This window comes from Adiantum capillus-veneris, chromosome 18, assembly GCF_014529385.1.
Source record: "Adiantum capillus-veneris isolate H3 chromosome 18, ASM1452938v2, whole genome shotgun sequence".
NCBI lineage: Eukaryota > Viridiplantae > Streptophyta > Polypodiopsida > Polypodiales > Pteridaceae > Adiantum > Adiantum capillus-veneris.
The window spans coordinates 12,122,336-12,130,808 of NC_140948.1; positions in this window are offsets into that span (position 1 = coordinate 12,122,336).

Sequence of the window (8,473 nt, forward strand, 5' to 3'; positions counted from 1 at the left end):
TTTAGGTCTTCCTTCTATGATCTCGAAAGGTGCTTTGCCCGTAGAAGTATGTACAGTATTACTGTAGGCATACTCTACTAGCGGTAAATACTTTTCCCATTGTGAGCGTTGATCTACTTCGGTAACATAAGTCTTGAGTAGATCGAGTATCGTAAGATTGGCTATCTCACTTTGGCCATCCGTTTGTGGGTGATAGGCCGAAGAGAAATTCAATCTTGTTCCTAGATTTTCAAAGAGACCTTTCCAGAAATTACTGGTCATTCTAGGATCTCTATCTGACACGATGGATGTGGGTAATCCATGGTGTTTGAAAATCTGAGATATGAAGAGAGTTGCCATTTGATGTGCCTTAATAGTCTTTTTGACAGGAATAAAATGTGCTTGCTTGCTAAACCTGTCGACTATTGTCCATATTCCTATATTCCCATGGATAGACTTGGGTAATCCAAAGATGAAATCCATGGATATACTCTCCCATGGTGAATTTGGAATAGGCAATGGCTGGAGTAATCCAGGTTGCCTCCCTCTATCATACTTGGTCTTTTGGCATACTACACATTTTGAAACATACTCTTGTATGTCCACTTTCATGGTAGGCCAATAGAAATACGTCTCTACTCCTCGGAGAGTAGGTTGAATACCTCTATGCCCTGCATATGGAGGAGCATGGGATTCATACATAACCTTCTCATGAAGGGAATGGGTAACACATAGCCTATTGCCGTGGAGAAGATAACCATCCTGCAAGGTGAATGGTTCCTCTTTCTTCCCCAAAGCAAGGGCTGACATTATGTCTCTAAAGTCAGGGTCAGTAGCATACTCATCTATCATAGAGGATAGATCATTGTGAGTAGCTATAGACACCGCATTAACTTTTGGTCGTCGTGAAAGTGCATCGGCAACTTGATTGTGCTTACCAGCTATGTGAGCAATATGGAAATTAAATTGCGAAAGAAAATTTGCCCACCTCATTTGTTTGTCGGAAAGATTGGTTTGCGTCATGAAATACTTGAGACTTTGGTGGTCGGTTCGTAGGATAAATGGAGTCCCCAATAGGTAGTGCTTCCATGTGTCTAGGGCATGTAGAACAGCTAAAAGCTCTTTTTCATAAATGCCCAAGACTCGTTCATCACCATTGAGCCTTCGGCTCTCATATGCTATGGCATGCCCTTCTTGAAGCAAAACCGCTCCAAGGCAATCACCACAAGCATCACATTGGACCTCAAATGGCTTTGAGAGATCCGGAAGCACGAGTACTGGTTGGGAAGTAAGCTTCTCTTTGAGTTTTTCAAAAGCATTTTGCTCCTTAGCAGTCCATACAAACTTAACGTTCTTCTTGGTTAAGTCGTGTAGTGGTCCTGCTACTTGAGAGAATTTTGCTATGAAGCGTCTATAGTATGCACACATACCAATAAAGCTTCTTAGCTCATGTAGATTCCTTGGGTTAGGCCATGAGTTTATTACCTCTAACTTTGATGGATCCATACGAATACCATCGTGAGAGATAATATGGCTTAGATATTGAATCTCTTGAAGGAAGAATTCACTTTTCTTTTGGTTGAGAAAAAGTTTGTTCTCCCTCAAGGCTTGAAAAATCACTTGGAGATGTTGCTTATGTTCCTCCAAAGACTTGGAGTAGATGATGATATCATCGAAGAACACTCCAGTGAATTTTCGATATGGTCTAAAAATTTTCTCCATCAAACGATTGAACGTAGCTGGTGCATTAGTCAAGCCAAAAGGCATGACTAGATATTCATAAAGACCAAATGTTGTGCGAAACGCGGTCTTTAAGATATCCTCATCCACTATCCTTATTTGATGATAGCCACTCTTAAGGTCAATCCTACTGAAGTAGGTAGAGCCTTGTAGCTTATCAAACAGATCTTCTACCCGAGGTACGGGAAATCTGTTTTTGATAGTGATATGGTTTAGTGCTCGATAGTCCACACACATACGGTATGTACCATCTTTCTTTTGCACTAAAAGGACTGGAGAACAAAAGGGAGAGGAACTAGGCCTCACCATCCCTTTGTCTACCAGCTCTTGTACTTGCCTCATGATCTCCTCTTGTTGAGCTTGTGAGACTCGATAAGGAGGTTTGTTAGGCGGTGAGCTTCCTGGAAGGAGCTCAATACGATGGTCATCATCCCCTCGTTTTGGAGGTAGGTCCATAGGGATATCATCGATGAACACATCTTGGAATCCTTTTAGAAAAGTAGACAAGTCTAACTCTTCTTGATTCCTATCATTTTCATTTGATGAAACATTATTAGCTTTTAGAGACTCTTTGACATAAATCATGTACGCAGAAACTGAGCTCTTCATTGATTTATCAAAAGAAAGAGGATTTACAAGTGGAATAGTGCGACCACGCTCACTAGCATCTATATACATGTTCTTTCCCCTGTAGGTGAAGTAAATTCTCCTTTCAGGGAACTTCATGTTGGCAGCCATGCGATCAAACCATGGTGCCCCTAGGATAACATCCTGATGTTGGAGGGGAGAGATGAAGAAGTCTTCTTTGTCGACATAGCTTTGGACATGAAGCCTCAACTTCCCAATCAAGGGAGTAACGGAGGCTTGTTGTCCCTTGAAAGCTGCATCAGCTGTTACTATATCTCCCATCTCAAAAGCTTGAATGCCCAACTTGGTGGCCAACTCTATTGATATGAAGTTGAGAGTAGAGCCAGGGTCAAACAAGATGAAGGCATCATGCTCTCTTACCTTTCCCCAAGCATAGGAGAGTGATGATCCTTTGCAATGAGCATCCTCTTTTGGAGCTTCGATGGTGGAAGCCCTAGGAGTCTCATTGCGAGTATTCTTCTTGGGGCAAGAACGATAGCCATGTCCTTCCTCCCCACACTTGAAACACTTATGGTCCTTGCGAAAAGCTTCAAGCTCTTCAGGAGAGAGTTTGTTTTTACCTTTGTAAACTCCCTTCTCCTTGGACCGATTGTTGTTGTTGTTGTTGGAAGTGCCTTGGGAATTATTTTGAGCATTGGATTTCCCCTTTGCATCATTTTTATCTTTGTTTTCCATGGGCTTGACATTACGTCTAGCCCCTTGATGGAAATTGATGCGTGAAGCAACCATGGTGTGGTGGATTACTTCGGTAATAGTACCGGGCCATTGAGAGTTGATATATTCGGCCATCTCTTCAGGTAATCCCGCACAGAATTGTTGTCTTTGCTCGGCAAAGTCTATCTTTTGAAAGACAGTAGCTTTGAGATGTAAATCCCAAAACTTATCTACATACTTGTTGATAGACTCATGAGAGAGGAGCTTCAAGCCGCGCCATTCGGTAAGAACTTTATCTTTAGTATCGCTTGGAAGAAATTGCTTCATGATGGAAGCTCGTAGAGTTTTCCATGTCTTTGGGGCTTCTCCATTGCCACGAAGGCTAGCCCACCATTGACGAGCTGATTTTTGGAAGTGCATAGCTACATGGCGTAGCTTGGAGGACTCTGTGAAGCCCTCGTCCCCAAAGGCCGCATCAAATTGCTGGATGAAGGCCAACACTTTGTCGGTAGCACCAAAGGTGCCATCGTAGGTGAGAAAAGAGATACTCTTTCCTCCCTCCTTGAACTTCTTTAGCTTTTGTGACCTTCGCCATGCAGGAAATGATTTGCGATGCCCTCCCCTCTTGTATTCTCTAGGAGAATAGCCATAACTTTCATCGGAAGAGAATGAAGGTGAAGAAGAAGGAGAAGAGGGTGACCTCTTCCTAGCCCTTTTCTTCCTTTGTTTCCTCTCTTGCCTTTGAGAGTGATGAGGAGAAGGACTATGGGTTGCTCTTTTCCTCTTGGGAGGAGTAGGCGATCGTCTAGACCGCCTTCTTCGTGGAGCCACATCTTCAGAAGAACTTAGACTTTCATTGCTTTCTTTCTCTTTGGATTCCTCCTCTCGAATGGGAGAGAGTCTTCTTTTGGGGGTCTCTTCAAGAGGCCTCCTAAGCTCTCTCTCCTCTTAGAGAGGAAGGGAAATTCCATAGGCACGAAGTTGTTGAGTAACTTCGGCTTGCAAGGTAGGGTTGCCCATAGCTTGTTGCAACCTAGTCACAAGATAATTCACAAACATGGGAGCATCATCATTAGCACCTTCATGTGCAAAATCAAAGCTATCAATGTTCATTCTACTCTCTTGATTATTGTCAGCCATGTTAACAAAATTTTATGTATGTACTTAGTGTATGCTTTGGCAATTCAAAACCTTAGTTGCCACTCCTCTTAGCCTTTGAAAATCGGCTCTTAAGTATCTACACCCATGGCTCAAAGTGGTTAATTATAGAGAGTAGAGGAGTAGGTCTAACATAGCAGAGTTGCCAAGGGCTAGCTCCTTTCGGACTTCTTATGGCTCAATAATGGTAAAGCCGTAGGCAAGTCTAAAAAGACTCCATTATTAAGTCCAAAGCTCCCGAGGTGTGCACCATCCCCCACATAGTGGGCTTAACAAAACCGGTATTAGATCCCAGTTCCACTTACTCTATTATAATTAACAACATCAACCATTTATAGGCTACTTAAGGACCTCTCTTCTTAAGCAAGAAAAGAGAAACCAAATGCTCTGATACCAATGTAATGGAATTTGCCTATTCAATTTGAGAATAGAGGAATTTAATGAGAGTACTTTCAAGAAATGATTTTGTGAGCATAGCGGGTATACATAATTGAAGATAGCAACATAATCATAGCAATTAGTTAACTTGGCATAGACAATACTTTTGCAAGAGAGAGAGTTTAGAGAACATGACAACAATTGAGGACCGGATTTATGTGGAGCCGGTCCCCCCTCCAATAGGCATTTGTATTATGATTTCTCCCATAAAGAGAGACTTGTTACAATACAGTCTTTGTGTTCCTTGTGACCTAGGTGATGCCATGAAGATGGAAGGCTTCATGCACCACAAACATAACATAAACTTGAAGAAAGCTTTAACTATCCGAAGCCTCAGTCCCAAGACCTCAAACACCTTCGAAGGTGGAGAGAGCTAGCAGGGAATGAGGGTAGGGAAGAGGAAGAAGAAACATTTCATAGGAGAAAGAATTAGTTCCTCACTTATCATACTCTTGTTGCTAGCATACATAATAGCATAGTAATGAAGAAGAAGGAGATGGCAAGCTTAAGCATTGAAGCATGGCTCTTGGTTGGATTTGCACTCCATAGCCAAGAGTGTTGGTGTAGGCTCTCAACCTCTACTTGCTTGGAGAGGGAGCTCTTGCACTTTGCATATCACACAATGAGAGTGCTTGTGAGTGTGTGTGGGTGAGTATACCCCCTAGGCACCCCCCTAGCTTGCTTGGGTCGACCCCCCCTTGTAGCTCATGCCTGAAGCTCATTGGACCCCTCCAGGCCTAGCCAATCACAAGCAGGAGCCATTACAAGCAACATGGGTAGCCTTGGGACAAGTGTCCCCCTTTCCCCTTTGAGAGAGAGGACTTGATAAATGCTAAAACAATTAGATAATTCATGTAATTTATCATTGGACCCCTTTGAAGCCTAGCCAATAGGCTTCAAGCAACACATGAAAGTAACATGGGTAGGGGCCTGACATGTGTCCTTGCTGCCTCTTCAAGATGGGCTTCCCTTGTGTGTGTGAGTGGGTGTTCTCTCTCTAGGCCCTAGGAAAAGGGCTCGCCCCCCCTCTTGTAGGAATGCTTTTGACTTTTAGGTGATCAAGCACCTTACTCACCAAGCATGACAAAGCACTTGAACTAGGGGGGGTTCCCACAAGCATCTCAGGCAAGCTTCTCAAGGCACCTCAAGTACTTTAATCATGTAGCAAGTCAAGCACCTCAAGAATGGAGCCAGTCAAGCACCTCAAGCATCTTAATCAAGCCCCTCAAGCATGAAAAACACCTCAAGCATGACAAGCACCTCAAGCAGGACAAGCACCTCGAGCTTGGGCCGGGTTCCCACCTCAAGCTCAACCCTAGCTTACTTAAGGTCAAAAGGACTTTTACACACATTTATTGGAGGTATTCAATGAAGCTAACCCTAAGGTCTTATGCTCCATTGGTTAGCCTTGCTCTTTGATAGACCATCTCCCTTTTGGGCCCCTTTACATTGGCCCCGTGTTGAGATAGATCTAAAAGCACATACCTATATCTTAACACTTGTTCCCGTTTATTCTCCCACATTAAGTGATCAATTTAATATGAGAAAATCATTTGGGCTAGTTAGATATTAGATTTTATGACATTTTCACCCTTGGCAACCACCAAAGATCCCTTTGAGAGCTTCCACCGTTTGTTTCCGAATGCAATGTTGTGACCTTCATCGTCCAATTGTCCTGTAGAGATCAAATTTTTGCGAAGAGAAGGAACATGCCTAACATCTTTAAGCTTCCATTCATTTCCGTTAGCAGTTTTGACAGAAACTGTACCTTTGCCAACAATCTCACAAGCTTCATCATCTCCCAAGTATGTATACATACCCAAAATTACCTTTAGTGTAGTCTTGGAAATGTTGCTTGTGTGGTGTCGCATGGAATGAAGCCCCGGAATCTACTATCCAGGAATTAGACACATTGTCTAATGAGAGAATTAGAGAATCTTGCTCTACTTTACCTGCCACATTGGCCTCCGATGTTGGCTTGTTGTCTTGAGACTCTGTCTCCTTCTTCTTCTTGGACCAACAATCCTTCTTGACGTAGCCCTTCTTGGCGCAGTTCCAACATTCAAGAACTGACTTTGTGCGTGACTTGCTCCGCCTTGAGCGATCACGACCCTTTTGGTTTTTGAACCTCTCCTTAGGCCTCCTCTTGTTTCCACTGATAGTGCAGCACTTGATGATTCTCCTGTGCTTCTCCTTCGCATTTCCTCGCTTAGGAGAACACCCACAACATCATCAAACTTAAGAGTATTTGTGCCAGAGATAGAATTACTTACAGCCATCACAAGGTTGTCCCAACTATCCGGTAGAGATGATAGTATAAGGAGAGCTCACACTTCGTCATCGAAATTGATTTTCACTGATCGAAGTTGACTTATGTTTGTGTTAAAGTCATTTAGGTGTTCTGCAACTGAACCATTCTCAGCCATCTTTAGATTGAACAAGCGCTTCATAAGAAATACCTTATTGGATGCCGATGGTTTCTCATAGAAGTCGTCAAGTGACTTCATCAAGTCCTCCGTGGTCTTCATCTCCGAAACATTGAAGGCCACCGTTGACGCCAAGCTTAACCGGATTGTTCCCAGTGCCTTTCGATCAAGGACAATCCATGCTTCATCTGCCATTGTTGCGGGCTTCTTCGCAAGACCGCCTAGTGGCAAATAGAGGTCCTTCTGGTAGAGATAGTCTTCAATCTGCATCTTCCAATGTTGGTAGTTTTTGCCGTTGAACTTCTCAATCTTGAGCTTCCCTTCCTCCGCCATAACTCCCACTCAATTCAAGGAATCCTTTCCTTGAGATAATTTAGCTACGAGCAAACCTTGCTCTGATACCAGTTGTTAGGAAATAAGACGTAGCTAAATAGATAATTGAGTAGATTACTTAATGGAGAGAGACAGATTTATATACACGAGATTATAGAGTAGAGAGAGAGAGAGAGAGAGAGAGAGAGAGAGAGAGAGAGAGAGAGAGAGTACACACGATATACGTGGTTCACCCAATGTGGGCTACGTCCACGGGAAAGCAGCCACTCAATGGCTTTAGTACTTCAAAACAAGAAGTAATTTACAAAGGGATTATACCCTTAATGGAGCTCCCGCTTTGCTTCACTCTCACCACCTCACACTCACCTTGTTGCATCAACTTCACACTATGAAATGTGTGTAGAAATGGCCTCCTTTTATAGGCCAAAAGGGCTGCCCTCTCTTATGAGAGACAGCCATGTGTAGCCGCCCTTGTGCGAATAAGTCCAAATCGGACCCTCCAATCCGCCCATGTGTGGCCGCCCTTGAGAAGACAAGTCCGCTTTTGAATTCGGCCACCGGCCATTGACTTCCGACCATCGGCCATCGGCCATTGACTACCGGCCACCGGCCAACCGACCGGTTGTTTTCCAACCACTTTCCGGCCGCCGGCCGGCCATAATATTCCGGCGAAAAAGAATATTCCGGCGAAAAAAAGTCTCAGGGGCTTCCGCCCCCGAGGCCTTTAAAGTTGCCCCTGATTCTTGTTCGTGAAAATTTTGGTTTTCGGTGAGTGATTTTCCTTCACGCACGATGGCTTCTCCTCATAATGGGGGCCTTACAAATGTGCGCTTTTACCACAGAAAATTACAAGGGTAAATCAGTCTCCATACTTAACACAAAGTCGGAGAATATTACGAAGGGGAAGAAGGAAACACCACCCTCCCAGTGAGATATAATGACATTGAAACCATGGCAATACTGGATAGTGGAGCTGGCATAGCCATAGCCACTAAAGCCGTATGGGAATCCTGGGGTCAAACAACCATTAGACAAACTCGAATGAAATTGCAATTGGTTGACGGACACATTGAGAGACCATTATGGCTACTTGAAAA